Here is a 20,677-nt window from a genome sequence, read left to right as displayed (position 1 = left end):
TAAGATCATAAAAACCTCTTATGAGAAGCTAACTTTCAAAGTTTTTAAGGGGCTTTGCTCAGAGAGAAGCCTAGAGGTAGGGAAGAACCCTAACAAGGATTTTCTTATAAGTCTCCTTCTCCAGGATGACCAGGAGCAGACTGGTAACCAGGAGGAGCAGAGGGAGGGGGATTCTAACCCTTTAGAATCAGGGGAGCAGCCTGATGATTTAGGGGAGAGTCCTTCACACAATCTTCCCCCTAGCAAACCATCTAGTGTAGCTGTCAATGGGAGGGATTCGCACACAGGTTGAGCCCCCTTCATACCTAGAGGTCACGTTACTAGGGTTACAAAAACTAGGGAAAGGTCTGCCTCTGCTCATTCCCATGTCACCTCAGACTCTGAGGTGTCCCACACATCCAACCCAGAGGATAGCTTCCTAGACGGGGAACTCAGAAAGCTGAGGTTGGAGGAGGCTAGACTGAGGCTGCAACATCCACAGTTGGCCCTAGATAGGGAAGCCTTAGCTGTGGTAAGGGAAAGACAGGTGTTAAGGCTAGTTCCCTATGGTAGCAGCAGCAATAGGAGTTTCAGGAGCTATGGTGTTAGGGAGAATACCTTTGATTCCAGAACCTTGCAAAAGATTGTTCCCCTTACAAGGAGGGGGATGACATCTACAAGTGGCTTGCTGCACTTGAGAGGGTCTGTAAAGTACAGAGGGTCCCTCTGATATGGTGGGCTGCTATTTTGTGGTTGTCATTTTCTGGCAAGGGGCGAGATAAACTCCCTACTGTCAGGCAGGACTATTCAGATAACTACAGTGTTTTGAAGACAACACTCTTAGATGGAATTGGCTTAACCACTCAACAATACATAATTAAGAAAATAGAAACCAGAAAAGAGTCTTCACAAGATTGGATAGACTTTGTGGACTCAGTGAAGACTTTAGAAGGTTGGTTACATGGCAGCAAATTGTCTGACTATGAGGGTCTGTATAATCTGATTTTGAGAGAGCATATTTTTAACAAATGTGTGTCTGGCTTGTTGCACAGTACTTGGTAGACTCAGATCTGACCTCTCCCCAAGAATTGGGAAAGAAGGCAGACAAATGGGTCAGAACAAGAGTGAACAGAAAAGTTCATACAGGGGGTGACAAGGACAAGAAGAAGGATGGTAAGTCTCATGATAAAGTTGGGTCAAAGATAAAAAGTCAGATTCTTCATCAAGCCCACAAAAATCTTCCTGGGGTGGGCACAAATCATCCTCCAACCAACAGAAAAGCCTTGGTGTTATATGTGTAAAAACATAGGCCACTGGGCAAGTGATCCCACTTGTTCCAAGAAAAACACCAAAGCTCCCACCACCACAACCTACACTGCTTACACTAGTGCCCCTAGTAATAGCAGTATTAGTGGAAAAAAACTACAAATAACCAGTCCATGGGTGTAGCTGGGCTCACTTTGGGTAATGTAGTGGGTGTTGGTTTAGTTAGGGAAACCAATGAGGGTGGTTTAATCTCTGACGGTTACATTGACCTTGCCACCTTTGTTGCTTGTCCCCTTAATACGGATAAGTACAATCAACAACCCCTAATCAATGGTGTTCAGGTTGAGGCCTACACGGACACAGGTGCCAGTGTCACTGTGGTGATGGAGAAACTGGAGTACCCTGAGCAACACCTACTTGGTCATCAGTACCAAGTGAATGATGTCCATAATAACACTGTTAGCCACCCCATGGCTGTTGTGAATCTCAACTGGGGGGTTACTGGTCCAAGGAAAGTTGTGATATCCACTGACCTACCTGTAGAATGTCTACTAGACAATGATTTGGAGACTTCAGCTTGGGCTGAAGTAGAATTGGAGGCTCATGCAGCAATGCTGGGCATTCCAGGGCACATATTTGCTCTCACCAGGGCTCAGGCCAAGAAGCAAAGAGGACAGGGAAACCTGGATCCTGGAACAATGGACCAAGTGCTTCCAAAAACTAGGCATAGAAAGGGCAAATCCTTGTCCACTATCCCTCCCTCTCCTGAAGATTCCCCTTTTGATGATGAGGAGTCTACTCCCTGTACGGAACCTACACCAGAGGAGCTTCAGGCTGACACAGCTGAGCTTTTGGGTGCAGGGGGGCCTGCCAGGGAAGAATCAAGTGTGGCACAGCAGACCTATCCCACATTGGAAGGTATGAGACAGCCAACTGTCAAACAAGAAACAGGGTATGTCAGTGACTCTCACAGGGTTTACTGGGAGAACAATCCCCTTTATACAGAGGCAAGCAACCCAAAACCTGGCGCTACCAGGAGACTGGTCATTCCCTTGCAATATAGGGAATTCTTCCTAACACTGGCACATGACATTCCCCTGGCTGGACATTTGGGGCGAAGTAAAATTTGGGACAGACTGGTCCCTCACTTTCACTGGCCTCACATGTCAGAAGACGCAAAAGAGATTTGTTGCTCTTGTGTCACTTGCCAAGCCAGCGGCAAGACTGGTGGCAATGCAAAGCCCCCCTTAAACCCACTGCCTGTGGTTGAGGTGCCCTTTGAGAGGGTTGGGGTTGACATTGTTGGCCCCCTTGACCCTTCTACTGCTTCTGGCAATAGATTCATCTTGGTTGTAGTGGACATGCCACTAGATATTCAGAAGCCATACCTCTACGGACCACTACAGCTCCTTCAGTGGCAAAGGCCCCCCTGGGAATATTTTCCAGAGTGGGTTTCCCTAAAGAGGTTGTATCAGACAGGGGTAGCAACTTCAGGTCATACTTAAAGGCAATGTCAAAGGAATGTGGTGTAACATACAAATTCACCACACCCTATCATCCACATACAACTGTATTGGTTGAGAGGTTTAACACAACTCTCAAAGGTATGATCATGGGACTCTCTGAAAAACTCAGAAGGAGATCGGATGTCCTATTGCCATGTCTCCCTTTTGTCTATAGGGAGGTACCCCAGAAGGAAGTGGGCTACAGCCCATTTGAACACCTTTTTGGTCACCCTGTTAGGGGTCCACTTGCACTTGTCAAAGAGGGGTGGGAGCAACCCTTGAAGCCCCCTAAACAAGACATTGTGGATGATATGCTTGGCCTAAGATCAAGAATGGCTGAGTACATGAAAAAGGTCACTTAAAACCTTAAGGCAAACCAAGAGTTACAGAAACAATGGTATGACAAGACAGCTGTCCTCATTGATTAACACCCAGGACAGAAGGTGTGGGTATTGGAGTGTGTGGCACCAAGAGCACTCCAGGGCAAATGGAGTATTCCACATCTCATTGTGGAAAACAAGGATGAGGTCACTTATTTAGTAGACCTAGGCACCCCCAGAAGTCCTCTAGGAGTACTTCATATGCACCGCCTAAAACCATACTATGATAGGGCAGATTTGACCCTACTTATGGCCACTGATGAGGGGCAGGAGGAAGAAAGTGACCCTCTCTCTGACCTCTTCTCCAACACTGCAGCTGATGGCTCAGTGGAAGGAGTTGTCCTTGCAGACTGCCTTACAGCAGAGCAAAAGGAGGACTGAAAGAACCTCCTAGGTCAATTTTCTGAGGTGTTTCCTCTGGCACCTGGTCAGACCACTTGGTGTGAACACACCATAGATACTAGAGACAGTTTGCCTATCAAATGGAAGATTTACAGACAGCCTGACCATGTCCGGGACTGTATTAAATCTGACGTTCGGAAGATGTTGGACTTATGAGTGATTGAGCACTCAGATAGCCCCTGGGCCAACCCAGTGGTGCTAATACCAAAGCCTCATTCTCAAAATGGGAAAAAGGAGATGGGGTTTTGTGTTGATTATAGAGGGCTCAACACATTCACCAAGACTGATGCTCACCCTATATCCAGGGCAGATGAGCTGATAGATACACTGGCATCTGCCAGTATCTGAGCACTTTTGACTAGACTGCAGGGTACCGGCAGATCAAGCTGTCAGAAGATGCTAAACCTAAAACTGCATTTTCAACCACGAGAGGGCATTAACAATTTACAGTTATGCCCTTTGGTCTGAAGAATGCTCCTGCCACTTTCCAAAGGCCGGTGAATGCAGTTCTCCAAGGTCTGGAAGCTTTTAGGGCAGCATATCTATATGATATTGCTGTATTGAGCTCCACTTGGGATGACCACCTCCTCCACCTGTGGAACGTTTTGGAGGCCCTGAAAAGACAGGCCTTACTATGAAGGTTTCAAAGTGCCAGATAGGGCAGGGAAAGGTGGTTTATCTGGGACACCTAATTGGTGGGGAACAGATTGAACCAATACATGGGAAGATCAAGACTATTTTAGACTGGGCTCTCCCTACTACTCAGCCTTTTTTTGGTCTCGCTGGGTACCACAGGAGGTTCATTAAGAACTATGGCTCCATTGTTGCCCCTCCTAATGGCCTCACTTCCAGGAACATACCTAAGAAGGTATTATGGACAGCTTTGAGGAGCTTAAGTAGGCTATGTGTACTGCACCTGTCCTGAAAAGGCCAAACTATTCTAAGAAGTTCATTGTCCAGACAGATGCTTTTGAGGTAGGGGTTGGGGCAGTGTTATCACAACTAAACTCAGAGGCCTAGGATCAACTGGTTGCTTTTATTAGTAGAAGGTTGACCCCTAGAGAAAAGCGTTGGTCAGCCATAGAGAGGGAGGCCTTTGCTGTGGTCAGGGCCCTGAAGACGCTAAGGCCCTACTTGTTTGGGACTCACTTCATAGTTCAGACAGACCACAAACCTCTCTTATGGTTAAAACAAATGAAAGGTGAAAACCCTAAATTGGTGAGTTGGTCCATTTCCCTTCGGGGATAGACTTTACAGTGGAACACTGACCTAGGAGTAACCACTCCAATGAAGATGGACTCTCCAGATATTTCCACTTAGACAATGAAGACTCATCTGGGCAAGGTTAGCCTTATTGTCCCTCGTTTGGGGGGGTTGAGTAAAAAAGTAACCTCTTTTTGGCATGTTCCCCCCAATTTATGCTGATGTCAGTGTGTTTTTGACTGTGTCACTGGGATCCTGCTAGTCAGAACCCCAGTGCTTATTGTTTATGGCCTGCTTGTCAGTATGTTTCTCTGTTTTCTAAATTGTCACTGGAGTCTTGCTAATCAGGACCCCAGTGCTCATGCTCTCTCTGTTTCCAAACGTGACCTTACAAACTGGCAACTCAGTATTTCAATCCAAATTGGCATACTAGTCCTCCTTATAAGTCCCTAGTATATGGTACCTTGGTACCCAAGGCATTGGGGTTCCAGGGGATCCCTATGGCCTGCAGCATTTCTTTTGCCATTCATAGGGAGCCCATGCAAAGGCTTCTACAGGACTGCCATTGCAGCCTATGCGAAATAGTGCATTGTGGTACTGAAAATTCTGGACCCGTGTTATAAACATCGTCGTATCACAACGATTTTGGTATCAGCAGACCGAGAATGATCAGAATAGTATGCACAAGCATTGTATTCATATTCGGGTAACGAAATCACCCGAATATCAGAGTTTCCGTCTTGAACCCTTGTGTTCCATTTAAACGACAGCCATTTTGTGATTGCCCTCACATAGGCCAATGTCTAATGCTGAAAACGAGTCTGAAGGACACGTACACCTTTGCTGACTCCTCTGTGACCTGGGCAAGCTGACTCCACTGCCTGAAGCCAAACCTGTTCGGCCAGTTTCTTTCCCAGTGGCCGAATGAGATTAGTATCAAGGCACAACACATCATAAACCTTTCATCACACACAAACCATGCCTAATCTTACACACACCTGTCTCTGTTTCTTTCTTTATGACTTGCTTTACAAGGAGGAGGTGTCCGTTTTTATTGGGGGTCCGTCAATATCTGATGAAAGTACTAAGCCTTGCCGGGTAATTGATTGAGGGCTGGACAAACTGGAATATGGGCTTGTCATCATAAATCTGCTATTTCTTTGTAGTGAAAATATGTGAATGGTCAACTGTAAAATAAGGAATGTTTGCCTAAAGCATAATATTTTGTATAAAAGAGAAGGTTAGCTTTGCAAAGAGAGCAGTCTCCTGAGAATATACACCGTGTTGTACTTCTAGGATACCTGTTGCTGGCTGCAGCCAATAAACAAGATCTTTGACTTCACCAAGAAGACTCTGTGTTTCTGTAGTATGAAACAGGAAGGACTCGAAGTCTTAGGGTGTGTTCCCTGGCACCGCTGGGTTCTAAAAAACCCAGTACTTCAGTTGGCGCCCAACGTGGGGCGATTTCAGCGGTACCAGTCCAAGCCAGAGGTTCGTGAGGAGCTTTGTGTGAAAATTCTGGAGGAAGGCCGCCACTTCATCGACCCCTGTATGTCGAAGTGGTCCGAAAGTCTTTGCTGCGAGGTTCCCCGCTTCCCGACGGCTACGAAGGACTGCTGCCCTGACTATCGCCCTGTTTTGGACCCTTGATGATTTGGTAGAGCGAAACAATAAACGAGTATTCTGGTGATGTCATCGATACCTCAGTTAAGTATAAATGGAGCGTCTCCCAGTCCTTTGTTTGGTTCTTAGTTTGGTATCCCCTTGGATCTCTGATTTGGAACTTGCAAGTACCAAAGCCGAGGGATTCGTGTATTCACGAGGCTATCGTATTCGATAATCCTTTGAAGTTTGAAGCTAGACTGGAGAGCGAAGATGCCTGGTCTTAGCAGACATGGAAATTTGTTTTGTCTTGGTTATAATAGGGATTCCCGATTGGAGGACTCGTGTCCGGTTCCTCCGATTGGAACTCCAACCTATGAACTATATGTGAAACATGGCATAGGCCCCCTCACATATAATGAAGTATGGATCCGATACACCAGGAAAGATGGGGCCATATTTATATTTTTTTAAGCAAAACTGCGCTAACGCAGTTTTGCGCCAAAAAAATTAGCGCCGGCTAACGCCATTCTGAAGGGCCATGCGGGCGCCGTATTTATTCAATGACGTTAGCCGGCGTAAGCCGCCGGCGCTGTCTGGTGTGCGTTGAAAAAAACGACGTACACCAGGCAGCGCCGGCGTAGGGGGTAAATGGCGTATGGGCGTCCACAAATGGTGCAAGTCAGGCTGAGGCAAAAAAATCGCTACAACCCGATTTGCGCCATTTTTTTACGACGCCCATCCCCCATTGAAATGACTCCTGTCTTAGCAAAGACAGGAGTCATGCCCCCTTGCCCAATGGTCATGCCCAGGGGACTTCTGTCCCCTGGGCATGGTCATTGGGCATAGTGGCATGTAGGGGGGCACAAATCAGGCCCCCCTATGCCACAATTTTTTTTAAAAAAAAATACTTACCTGGACTTACCTTAATGTCCCTGGGGTGGGTCCCTCCATCCTTGGGTGTCCTCCTGGGGTGGGCAAGGGTGGCAGGGGGTGTCCCTGGGGGCAGGGGAGGGCATCTCTGGGCTCATTCTGAGCCCACAGGTCCCTTAACGCCTGCCCTGACCCAGGCGCTAAAATCCGGCGCTAATGCGGGTTTTTTAGACCCACCCACTCCCGGGCGTCATTTTTGCCCGGGAGTATAAATACGACGCATATGCATCGGAGTCATTTTTTAAGACGGGAACGCCTACCTTGCATATCATTAACGCAAGGAAGGTGTTCACGCAAAAAAATGATGCTAACTCCATGAACTTTGGCGCTAGACGCGTCTAATGCCAAAGTATAAATATGGAGTTAGTTTTGCGTCGAATTTGCGTCGAAAAAAACTACGCAAATTCGGCGCAAACGGAGTATAAATATGTCCCATGGTGTTTTAAAATGGCCCCAATATGGTAGTTTTGACACAGAGATTCTGGATAATCTGGAGGTTAAACTTTTTAAGAAGAAAGCCCGGCCGGCGATGCTTGACTCTTTCCGCCTATGGCGTAAGGAAGCCAAACAGAAGGAAATTAAATTAGCAAAGAGAAATAGGAGGGAAGAGGGTATCTTGATAATGCAAGCTGCCATGCAGTTTAAAGATGATGAAGAAGAACAGATGAATGAGCAGTTGCACAGGCAACGTAAAATGGTGACCGATAAATGTTATCCAGTTTTTCCGCTTCTTCAGCAAGATGCAGCAAAAGAACTTGAGAAAGATCCTTTAATGTCACACTTGTTGAGGTCGCCACCCCCTTATGCGCAGAATGCTACAGCACCTCCGCAACCTTTAGCTGTTCAACCTCCGGTTATTGTGCCTCAGGTTCTTCCACAGCCGCCAGCTCCTTTTCAGTTGGCTCCTACTACTATGGCGCAGCCCCTTCAAGGGCCGCCGACTTCGCTACCTGCTCCATCTGTACCTCCTGCGACTTTATGTACTACATCGACTGCCTATTCTGGTGTTCTTCCTGATACTGCCTCTGCGTCTGCTTCTGCGTCTGCCTTGCCTCCCTCTGTTTTTCCTCCTGTTCTTTCATCAACTTCTCCTTCTGTCCGACAGAGAATGACAGATACTGTTGCCAGCCTTATATTTCCTCTCTTTGGGTCGTCTGGTGTGACCCCAGATTCGGAGCGTAAACAGTCGCGTAGTCAACTGCCTAATTCTCAAGAGAAAGAAATGTTGGACCGTATGGCACGTAAATGGGTTGTTTACCCTTTAAGATATGATGTAGAGTCTGTTATGGATGTCTTCCGTCAATGGGGAGCACCAAAACAAAGATACGTTTTTGAGAAAATGTGTGCTTTCCTTTGTGAGGAATTGGAGGATAATGATTTGGAAACAAATCCGCCTGATTTGTGCTGTGTACGGTTTGAGTTTGCAAAGGGCACGATTGTGGGTCCCGATGTTGAGACAGCAGTTGCGACGTTGTTGTCCTTTAGGAATAAGGATCCTTCTCAGTCATTGTTCCAACATGACTCCTCTGTTAAAAAAAAGGTGCGACAGTACCCAATGAGAGAAGTCCCTCCGGTATGGAAGGACGCTGTTGAGGCTGATGATGCTAATCACATTGATGCTGTCCCAGCTCATTTTCAGCGTGTTTTGGTACATGTTCCGTGGAAGCGAGCTGAAGTTTTAGCCCTTAAGCAGACTTTGCCTGATCCCCGTAAAAACCCTGCAGGGTATTATAAGGAATTATCACAGACTGCAGACTCATGCATTATGAATTTAGCCGACATAGACATGTTATTTGGGAATGTTGTTCCACAGCCTTTGTGGGGATTGATTCGCCATACAGATCATGCACAAGAGTTAGGTGACTCATGGGCTAATATTAGTGCTGCAAATGATAGACAAGTTGGTGGTGCCAAGCCTGAGCCTTTGGTAGCAGAACTGCCTGCTAGGATTATTACTTACATGAAGACTTTAATGCCTGCGATGCGTGTGAATTGGGATAAATTGTCTGCGTGTAAGCAGAAGAAAGATGAAACAGTGTCTGATTTCTTCACCAGGTTTGAGGAAACGTTTATCGACCACAGTGGTCAAGATATGAGTACAGAAGGTGGTCAACGGTTGTTCGTCGACAAGTTTGTGCACAATTTGCTTGCCGAGCTGTGTAAGAAATTGAAGGATTCAGAGAGTTCTTGGGCCGTTTCCTCTTCAGCACAAATATTGGCTACTGCACAGTACTACGAAAATAGGGATAAAGATGAGAAGGATAGAGCAGACAAGAAAACTAAAGAATTAAAGACGAAGGTTCTTTTACAACAGGCGTATCCGCCACGTGGTGGTCAGAGTAACTATCAGCAACCTCAACAGTTCCAGAGAAACTCGCAAAGGTTCGAGTTTTCTCAACCACGTGTTCCTGTAGGTCCCAATCAGTGTTCATATTGTAAAGAAGAGGGTCATTTCAAGTATAGTTGTCCTATTTTGTTAAAGCGTACGAATGGTGCTTCTGGCGCAAGAGGTCGAGGTGTTCAACAAGCTCCTAGAGGTAGAGGACGTGGAAGTTTCCCCCAGAACACGCGTTCCTTTCCGTCTCAAAACTCAATGAATAGTTTTGACCAGCAACATAACGCGTCTGGTAGGACGGCTCAGTACTATGCTGACGACTACTAGGCAGAAGATGAAAATCTGGAAGGTAATAATTGCTAGGACAGCCATAGACGAAGAGAGGGAGTTTTTTTAGTTCCAGTAGATCAAAATGGACCTTGTGTTAAGGTGATTACCTCAGGTGTGTCACAGCCTTTTCTGTTGGATACTGGTGCTACAAAGAGTTCTATTATGCACTCAAAGCTCCTTGGCGCACCTTTGTCTGGCGAGATGAATGTTTCAGTAGGTTTTTCTGGCACCCCGGTTAGGAACCCGATTTCTAGTCCTATGTCCCTTTCTGTTGGACCTTGTGAATTGGAAGCACCCCTTATTCTGACGACAGGCTGTGGTGAAAACTTGTTAGGATTGGATTTGTTGAAAAGATTGTATGCGACATTATATTGTTCTCCTTCGGGAGTACAACTTACACTGGGTAGGAAAATGGTCTCTCCAATGTATTTGTCAAAGGATAAACTTCCGACCGAATTGTTGTTTCTTCCTGATACCATTTGGGCTACTGGTCCTAATGACGTGGGTCTTTTGGAAATACCGCCTTATGTTGTGACATTGAAAGCCAATGTTAAATTACCACACATTCAACAATACAAGATCTCTAGTGAAGGTGAAAAGGCGTTGCTAGCGATCATTTATGATTTAATTGAAAAATATGTAATTGGAGAGACAAGAGGCAACGTTTGTACTAGTCCTGTTCTGCCTGTTTTGAAACGTACTGACCCCTCTAAGCCACCTGTTTACAGGCTCGTGATTGATCTTAGAGAGGTAAATAAAATAGTTGTGCCACAGTTTCCAGTTGTTCCTAATATCACTGCCCTATTGACTATGATTCCAGCTTCCGCCACCTGGTTCTCTGTGATTGACTTAAAGAATGCTTTCTTCAGCATCCCGATTGCAGAGGAGAGCAGGGATATTTTTGGCTTCAGTTTAGGAGGCCGAAGTTTCCGCTTCAAACGCGCTCCACAAGGCTACTGTGAAAGTCCATCAATATATAGTCAGGCTTTAAAAACACAGCTTGATGCAATTGTTTTACCTGACGGCGCTACCCTTATTCAGTACGTCAATGATTTGCTAGTCACTACAGATACTGAAGAGATTTGTAAAGAAGCCACCTTGTCGTTGTTGCGTCATTTATCTGATTTACATCACAAAGTGTCCCTTTCAAAACTGCAATATTGTCGACAAGAAGTGACCTACTTAGGTCATCTCTTATCGAAGGAGGGAAGGAAACTGACCTCAGAAAGAATTCAGGCAATTGCAAAATTGAGTGTGCCAAGGACACAGAGAGAAGTACGTGCTTTCTTGGGCATTACATCATACTGCAGACAATGGATACCAATTTTTTCTTTGCTGGCCAAACCTTTGGTAGCATTGACCTATAAAGATACACCAAACCCCGTTCCGTGGTCTGAAGAGTGTCAGAAAAGTTTTTCCGAATTGCGTAATGCATTGTGTTCGGCTCCTGTGTTGGGTACCCCCGACTACAGTAAGCCCTTTACACTGTATGTCCATGAGAAAGAGGGTTGTGCATTGTCAGTGCTGACACAGTCTTTTGGAGACAAGCAGCGCCCATGCGCATATTTTTCGTCGACTTTGGATCCGGTAGCTAAAGCATTGCCGAGTTGCTTGAGAGCCACAGCGGCAGCAGCTGTTTCTATTCGACAGTCTGCTGGGTTAGTGATGAATAATATGTTGATTGTGATGGTTCCACATGCAGTGGACACGTTGTTAAACAGGACCAAGACACAGCATTTAACTAGTGATCGATTGTCAGGTTACGAGTTGACACTGTTGGCGAGTCATGTGCACATAAAGAGGTGCAATACGTTGAATCCAGCCACGTTATTGCCGATTTCAGTAGAAACAGATGATGTTGAACAACATGATTGTTTTCTTAGGACAGAAGAAGAAACGAAAGGGAGAGTAGATCTTAAAGATACTCCTCTTGTAAAGTGTGATGGTACCTTATGGGTGGATGGTTCATGCTTCAAGCTTCCGAATGGTGATACGACTGCAGCATATGCTGTCACAACTTTGCATACGATTGTTGAAGCTGCACGTATACCACATAATTCAGCTCAAGCAGCAGAGCTGATTGCACTTACGAGAGCGTGTGTGTTATCGAAAGGAATGAAAGTGACCATATATACCGACAGCCAGTATGCGTTTGGTGTGGCCCATAGTTTTGGACGATTGTGGAAAGAACGTGGGTTCCTGACTTCGCATGGAGCTAAAATTCAGCATGGTCAGTTGGTGAATGAGCTTCTTGAGTCACTGACCTTGCCATTACAAGTTGCGATTGTGAAATGCAGTGCACACAAGAAGGTTACTGATGATGTCAGTCGTGGCAATGCATTTGCTGACGAAATCGCAAAAGAAACAGCAAAAGATGTGATGAATCGAATGTATGTTGCAGGCCCCGCAAGATGAGTTGGTGACGTTGGAATATGTGAAGATACGATAGAGGGTGTGAAGTCTCTTCAAGCTGAAGCTTCAGAGAAAGAGTTGAATGTGTGGAAAGAAAGTACGGGTAAATTGGATGAAAATGGTTGTTGGGTTGACTTGTCAGAACATCAGCGATGGTTGTTACCCGATGCGTATGTGCTTGCAGTGGTGACAATGGCTCATGGAATGGCCCATATCAGTGTGAAAGGGATTTGTAAGTTGTTGGCTCCAGTATGGCAAAATGCTGGAATTCCTAAATGTGCAGAGAATGTGGTCAAGAATTGCATGGTGTGTCTGAAATACAATCCTGGTAGGGGAACCCCAACTCCAGCTGGTCATTTTGCGCCTCCAACGTATCCGTTCGAGGTTTTGCAGCTAGATTTCATCCACATGGAAAGGTGCAACAATCTGAAATACGTACTCGTTGTTGTTTGTGCTTTTTCTAGATGGGTAGAAGCATATCCCTTAAGAGACAACACTGCCTTATCCACAGCTAAAGCCCTTGTCAAAGAATTCTTCCCTAGGTTTGGAATGCCGAGAATGGTCTGGAGTGATAATGGGAGTGAATTTGTGGGTCGAGTGATGAAAAGAGTATGTGAAGGGCTAGGTATCCAGCAAAAATTCCACGCTGCAAATCACCCCCAATCAGCTGGACTAGTAGAGTGCTATAATGGCACGCTAAAACTGAAGTTGGCAAAGATACAAGCGAGCTCTGGTCTTAAATGGCCTGACGCTCTGCCTCTAGCACTCCTATCAACAAGAATGACTGTGCATTCGCGAGTGGGACTTAGTCCCTATGAAATTGTGTTCGGCCGCCCGGCCAACATATGGGGAGTGCCAAGACCAACAAAATTCAGTGAGATCGAACACCCTGTACTGCTTGATTATTTGTATGAATTGACGGCTAAATTGCGTGTTCTACACCAACAGGTTCACGATACTCTGCCTCAGGTCTCTGAAGCTCCAGGACATCTTATCGATCCTGGATCATGGGTACTGGTCAAGAACTTCCAGCGGACAAACAATGACCCGCCCCGTTGGACCGGCCCTTACCTCGTCCTTCTCTCAACAAGATCAGCTGTTCGAGTGGAAGGGAAAAAGAACTGGATCCACGGCGTACACTGCAAGAAGGTCCCTTTTCCTCTACCGTACGACCGGTGGGTCCAGGAGGGGATCGCTGACTCTGAGACTGAGACTGTGCCTCGGTTTTTGCCATTTAGCGATGCACGTGTAAAAGGAACAATTTCTGAACGAGAAAGTGACAATAATTTGCAAGAAGCTGTGCTACCGTCAATTCGATTGAACACTACAGAGCCTGAACTCTTGTTCCAGAACCAGACAGTTCCTGGAAAAAGCTGTTATAATTTGAGACCAAGAACTAAGGGCAAATAATTTTTTTCCCGTTCCTTTGCTATTTTTTTTAAAGTGCAGCTGTCTCATCTGAGAAACTTTCTTATTTTGTTTTTTTCTTTTCGAACCGCCATCCGGGTTCAGCTGTAGGGTCGTGGTTGCCCAAGTCTTTGGAGTGCAGCTGAAGACGTTAGGTCGACAGTTCTGGTCGGTCTAAGGGAGTTGCCCTGGACTGACAGAAGCATTCCCTAGCATAGAACACCCTACCACCACGAGCAGCAATTAGAGAGGATGGAGTTTTTCAAGAATGAGAGACCTGCCAGACAGATGGACTTTAAAGCCAGAATGGGTATAATAATGACAAAGAAACGATTTTTGATATTATGTATTTTCATGTTGCTTAGTGTAATGACGTTTTTAATAGGATATGTTTTATTCTCTTTTCAAGTGACATTTGCACCCATTACTCAGCCCATACCTCCTTCTACTGTTTCCTCGCATTCTTTTCACCCCCTGCCTGAACACGAGTCTGCAAGAAGATTAGAGTTTGCCAACAATTCATTCATTCAGCTTCTACACCAACACCAATTAGTAGTGAACACAACTAACTGTTGGGTGTGTGGTCTTATGCCTCATACTACTGATAAAGGTATCCCTTATCTGGTCCTGCCTTTCAGCCATAATGGTTCTGTGTGGGCATATAGAACGGTGTTCATATACGCGTATGAAGCCAACCCCCTACGTTCTGTGAAAGATAATCCTAAGAATAGTGCTCTAGCTAAGGGTATAGTAGATATGATTAGGGAAGATATTTCCTATGAGGCTATCCCGAGAGATGAGACACTAGCATATATTGGATGGAACATAACAGGATATGGAGTTACTCTGAGTGGGAACCAGCGAGCAAAGAGATCCTCCCCGATTTGGATTGTACCCCATCATGGTCACCTATGCCTGCAAGGTAATGGCAAGAATCCCAGAGCTCAGTTAGGGAAAAGTATCTGCACTGAAACATATGTTTTTGCGTCTCAGACTTCTCCTTCGTTCTTAGCAGCTAAGGGTACCTATTTCATCTGCCATAATAGAGCCTATACATGGTTGCCTCCTGACTTCTCAGGCACATGTTTTGTTTCGTTCCTGTTACCTCCTACCTACACGGCCGCTGCAGATTACCATAAGACAAGGATGGTTAGAGGTGTCATAAGTAAAGAAGACACTACAGGACAAGAATTTGGAGATTTCGTAAAGGGTTTTCTGCCGTTTTGGGGCCCTATGGTTAACAGCAGGAACATAAGGCAATTGACAAAGGTGGTTGAATCCACAGTAGTTGAAACCGCCGGTGCCCTTGGTAATTTGACTGCTGAGCTCCAGTCGGATCGCCTTATGACTCTTCAGAACAGGGTCGCATTAGACGTCATACTTGCAGACCGAGGTAGGGTATGTAAAGTGATCCAATCAAGTTGCTGTGTTTTCATCCCAGATAACGCTCCGACAGTCTACCAGGCCATTTCCAAACTGCATAAGATCTCCGAGTCTATTCACGTGGATAAAGGAGATTGGTCATTGATGGGGTGGTTCTGGGAGCTGATATCCGCCTGGGGATGGAAGACTCTGGTAGTCATTGGGATGATCTTAGCCATTCTTTTCCTGTCCTGCCTGTGTGTACAGTGTGCTCCTGCAATATGTGGCCTCTGTGCTACATCGTGTGTAAGGAAACCTGTATCAAGGGACGAGCTAGGTAATAGGTTTATGCTACAGCAACATCTCAACGACTTTATGAATATAGACCTGGACTCAGATTAGCGTGAGTATAGGTTATTGCCTATGTAAGGGCAAAAGGAGGATCTGTGGTACTGAAAATTCTGGACCTGTGTTATAAACATCGTCGTATCACAACGATTTTGGTATCAGCAGACCGAGAATGATCAGAATAGTATGCACAAGCATTGTATTCATATTCGGGTAACGAAATCACCCGAATATCAGAGTTTCCGTCTTGAACCCTCGTGTTCCATTTAAACGACAGCCATTTTGTGATTGCCCTCACATAGGCCAATGTCTAATGCTGAAAACGAGTCTGAAGGACACGTACACCTTTGCTGACTCCTCTGTGACCTGGGCAAGCTGACTCCACTGCCTGAAGCCAAACCTGTTCGGCCAGTTTCTTTCCCAGTGGCTGAATGAGATTAGTATCAAGGCACAACACATCATAAACCTTTCATCACACACAAACCATGCCTAATCTTACACACACCTGTCTCTGTTTCTTTCTTTATGACTTGCTTTACAAGGAGGAGGTGCCCGTTTTTATTGGGGGTCCGTCGATATCTGATGAAAGTACTAAGCCTTGCCGGGTAATTGATTGAGGGCTGGACAAACTGGAATATGGGCTTGTCATCATAAACCTGCTATTTCTTTGTAGTGAAAATATGTGAATGGTCAACTGTAAAATAAGGAATGTTTGCCTAAAGCATAATATTTTGTATAAAAGAGAAGGTTAGCTTTGCAAAGAGAGCAGTCTCCTTATAATATACACCGTGTTGTACTTCTAGGATACCTGTTGCTGACTACAGCCAATAAACAAGATCTTTGACTTCACCAAGAAGACTCTGTGTTTCTGTAGTCTGAAACAGGAAGGACTCGAAGTCTTAGGGTGTGTTCCCTGGCACCGCTGGGTTCTGAAAAACCCAGTACTTCAGCATGCACTATTTCACAGCCATTTTCATTGCACCAGGTCACTTATAAGTCACCTATGTATCAGGTCTTCAAACCCTGAAGGCTGGGTGCAAATTACCTGTGTGTGAGGGCAGTCCTGCACTATCAGAGGTGCCCCCACACCATCCTGGCCCATTTTCCCTGACTTCGTGAGCGCGGGGGCACCATTTTACGCATGCACTGGACATAGGTCAATACCTATGTCCAGCTTCACAATGGTAACCCCAAATATGGCCTTGTAAGGTGTCTAACAACTGGGAATTGCACCACAATACTGATTCCAGTATTAGTTGCACAATCCCATGCACTCCCGGAGCTCCACAGTGGACCCGAATACTGCCATGCCAACCTTCTGAGGTTTTCCAGGCAGCCCAAGCTGCTGCCACCTCACAGACAGGTTTCTGTCCTCCTGTTGCTTGAACAGCTCAAGCCTTGGAAGGCAGAACAAAGGATTACACCCTCTCCCTTTGGAAATAAGTATTACAGACATGGGAGGGGTAGCCTCCCAAAGCCTCTGGAAATGCTTTGAAGGGCACAGATGGTGCCCTCCTTGCATAATCCAGTCTACACCGGTTCAAGGACCCCCCTGTCCCTGCTCTGGCGCAAACCTGGACAAAGGCAAGGGGAAGGACCACTACCCTGTCCATCACCACTCCAGGGGTGGTGCCCAGAGCTCCTCCAGAGTGTCTCTGGGTTTTGCCATCTTGGACTCCAAGGTGGTGGGGCACTCTGCTAGCATCTGAGTGGCCAGTGCCAACAGGTGACATCAGAGACCCCTCCTGATAGGTGCTTACCAGTTGAGGTGATCAATCCCCCTTTCAGGGCTATTTAGAGTCTCTCCTCTGGATGGCTCTTCAGATTCGGGATTGTAAGACTCCAGTAGGAATCCTCTGCATTCTTTACTTCATCTTCTACCAACGGAATCGCAGCTGAACCCTCCAGGAACTCTACAAACTGCAACAAAGCAAAGATGACTTCTGGAACATTGTCACTTCAGCTCCTGCCAGCAACTGCAACAGTTTCCAGGTTGTGCATCCTCTGAGGACTTTTCGTCTTCAGCCTGCACCAGAAAAACCGAAGGAATCTCCTGTTGAGTGACGGAGTCACTTCCCTGCTTCAGCAGGAACCTCTCTGCAGCGACGATTGGTGGCGTGGACCCCATCTCCAGATGACAAGCGTGGATCCAGCAACACAGGTGGTGGACTAAATTGACCCCGACAGTCCCAAGGTCCAGCTGTCTAATTTTGGTGGAGATCAGAACTTTCCTCCCTACGCAAGGCAGTACCCCCATGCACAGCTTGACTTGCAGTTGCCAAGGCTTGTGTGCGACCTTCTTAGAAATTCTTTCTGCACAGCACAGCTTCCTGAGTGGTTCTCCGGCAGCGTGGGATCCCTTTGTGTCATGCTGCATGGGCCTCCAGTTGCACCTTTTTTGTCCCTGTGCTGTGGGATTTCTGTGCATGCTGCCTGGTCTTCTGAGGGTTCTCTGAGATGTTGAGAGCCCCCTCTGTCTCCCCCTTCTGGGTAGAGGCCACCACGTCCCTCCTGGCTGCGGGCAGCACTGTTTTCTGCTAACTGCAATCTTTGCATGTGCCAAGGCTTGTTGGCAGAATCCAACGACGCAAACCAGACTGCTTTCATCCATCCAGCGTGAGACATTTTCTACACCAACCGGGAACCCGCATCTGTATTCTTTGGTGCAATACTGACTTTGTCTTCTCAGCGGTGGTTCTTCTTTTGCACCTTCATCCGGGTTAGCAGGGGCTCCTGTTCTCCCGGGACTCTTCAGTGCTTCTTGCACTTGGTCCCCTTCTTCCACAGGTCTTCAGGTCCAGGAATCTATTGTTGGTGTCTTGCAGTCTCTTCTGGTTCTTGCATAATCTTCTATCATGACTTCTTGTGTGTTTCAGGAAACTTACTGTGATTTATTCCTGTTTTCCTGGGCTCTGGGTCTATTACTTACCTTTGGTGTTTTCTTACACTCCCAGCGCCCCTCTACACACTACACTTGCCTAGGTGGGAAACCGACTTTCGCATTCCACTATTTTATTATATGGTTTGCGTTTACCCTAGTTCCTTTGCAACCTATTGGATTTTCACTATTTGCACTGTTTTCTGTCTGTGTACCTACCTGTTTTTGGTTACTAATATATATATTGTGTATAATGCTTACCTCCTAAGGGAGTATAGTCTCTAAGGTATTTTTGGCATTGTGTCACTAAAATAAAGTACCTTTATTTTTGTAATACTGAGTATTGTTTTTCATGTGTGTGAGTAATGTGTGACTATAGTGGTATTGCAAGAGCTTTACATGACTCCTAGTTCAGTCTTGGCTGATAAGCTACATCTACCTCTAGACAGCCTAAGCTGCTGGACACTGACTACATTTCACTAATAAGGGATAACTGGACCTGTTATAAGGTGTAAGTACCTTTGGTACCCACTACAAACCAGGCTAGCCTCCTACAGACCTCCACCCCGGAAGGGCATTGCTCCACAAACCAGAGAGGCAGAGCTGTCCCCCAAGGTTTGCAGATTGGGTGTCTGGAGGTGGCAGGCTGGATAGAACCAGTCAGCAACCATGCCAGGGTAATTAGCTTTTGCAGGGAGCACCTCTAAGGTGACCCCTGGGTACATTTAGGGATACATCCGATACTGGTACCAGTTTGGATTTATCATTCTGAGTTGTTTGATACGAAACAACCCAGGGTTCAGAGTGGCCACCATGTAGCTGGGAAACTCATGTTAGTCATTGTCCAGCACATGTATTAAAATGACTGCTCTGTTCACTCACTATACCCCAGGTTTGGCAAGGACATAGTGGGGTCATGTTGCTCATGCAGATATGCCCTTGTGTATAATATGGTGCACCCTGCCTTGGGGCTGAAAGACCTGCCAGAGGGGTGACTTGTCCATAGAGTATACAATGTATGGGGGACAAGGCACACAGGCAGTGTGCCATGTCAAATTTGGGGTTTAGGCTTGCACCAGGACTCTCAGCCAGCAATGGCAGTACTGGGTGCATCTGGATGCATGGCCCTAGGAAGGTGGCACAATCAGTGCTGCAGCACTCAGGGGTCTAACCTTAGTACCCCATGCCCTGGGTATCTAATACCTTTTACTAGGGGCTTATACTGATAGCTTAATGTGTATCCAATTGTGCCAATGCATCATAACAGTTTTAGGGAAAGAGCTCTAGCCCAGAGAACCTAGTTAGCAAGGGCCCTGCGCACTACGATTTCTAGGCTTCATCGCACATCAGGCAAAAAGTCGGGGCTAACCGTGTCAAAAAGAGACCTTTTCTCACGAATGGTAATTCCGAAACCTGGGCATGTTTTGTATCAAACATGTCAGAATCATACCCCAATACTGTTGCCAATATTTGTTGTATGATTCCATGCACTCTAGGGGCTCCTTGGAGGACCACCAGTACTGGTTCTACCAGTCTTCTGGGGGTTTTCTGTGCAGACCGTGCTGCTGCCACCCCTCAGACAGGTTTCTGACCGTCTGCTGCTTGACCAGCTTACGCAGTGGAAGGCAGAACAAAGGATTTCCTGTGAGAGAGGAAGGCAACACCCTCTCCCTTGGAAATAGGTGCTACAAGGCTTGCGAGGGATGGTCTCCCCAAGCCACCAGTTTCCTTTGAAGGGCACATTTGGTGCCCTCCTGGTACAAACCAGCTTGCACCACCCCAGGGACCCCCGTTAAATGCTCTGGCATGAAACTGGGCAAAGGAAAGGGGAGTGACTACTCCCCTGTACATCACCACCCCAAGGTTGGTGCCCAGAGCTCTTCCAGGTGGACACTCAATTCTGTGATCTTGAAACCAAGATGTGCAGAGGCCCCTGGGAGTATCTGAGTGGCCAAGTCAGGCAGGTGACGTCACAGACCCCTCCTGATTGGTGGTCACCTTGCTAGGTGACCAAACCCCCTTTTAGGGCTATTTAGGGACTCCCTTGAGGGTAGGTCCCCAGATTCAACATGCGAGACTTCACCAGGTCTCCTCTGCATCATTTACTTCATCTTCTGGTTTGTGGACCTCTGGCACCTCTGCGACCCGATGACTGACGTGGGACACCATCTGCACTGCTCCAAGGGCTCCTCTTCTGCTCCTGGGCTCCACAGCTGGTCTTCTTCTTCCCTCGTCAACCTTGTTCTGCATCCACAGATGGGAGGGTAGTGGCTCCTGCCATCGCTGGACACTCCATTGTGGACTGGACTCTGTCCCCTTCTTTTGCAGGTCCTCT

The sequence above is a fragment of the Pleurodeles waltl genome, chromosome 8 (assembly GCF_031143425.1).
Source record: "Pleurodeles waltl isolate 20211129_DDA chromosome 8, aPleWal1.hap1.20221129, whole genome shotgun sequence".
NCBI classification, from domain to species: domain Eukaryota; kingdom Metazoa; phylum Chordata; class Amphibia; order Caudata; family Salamandridae; genus Pleurodeles; species Pleurodeles waltl.
The sequence above is the reverse complement of the archived record's forward strand: the minus strand, read 5'-3'. Positions refer to the sequence as shown.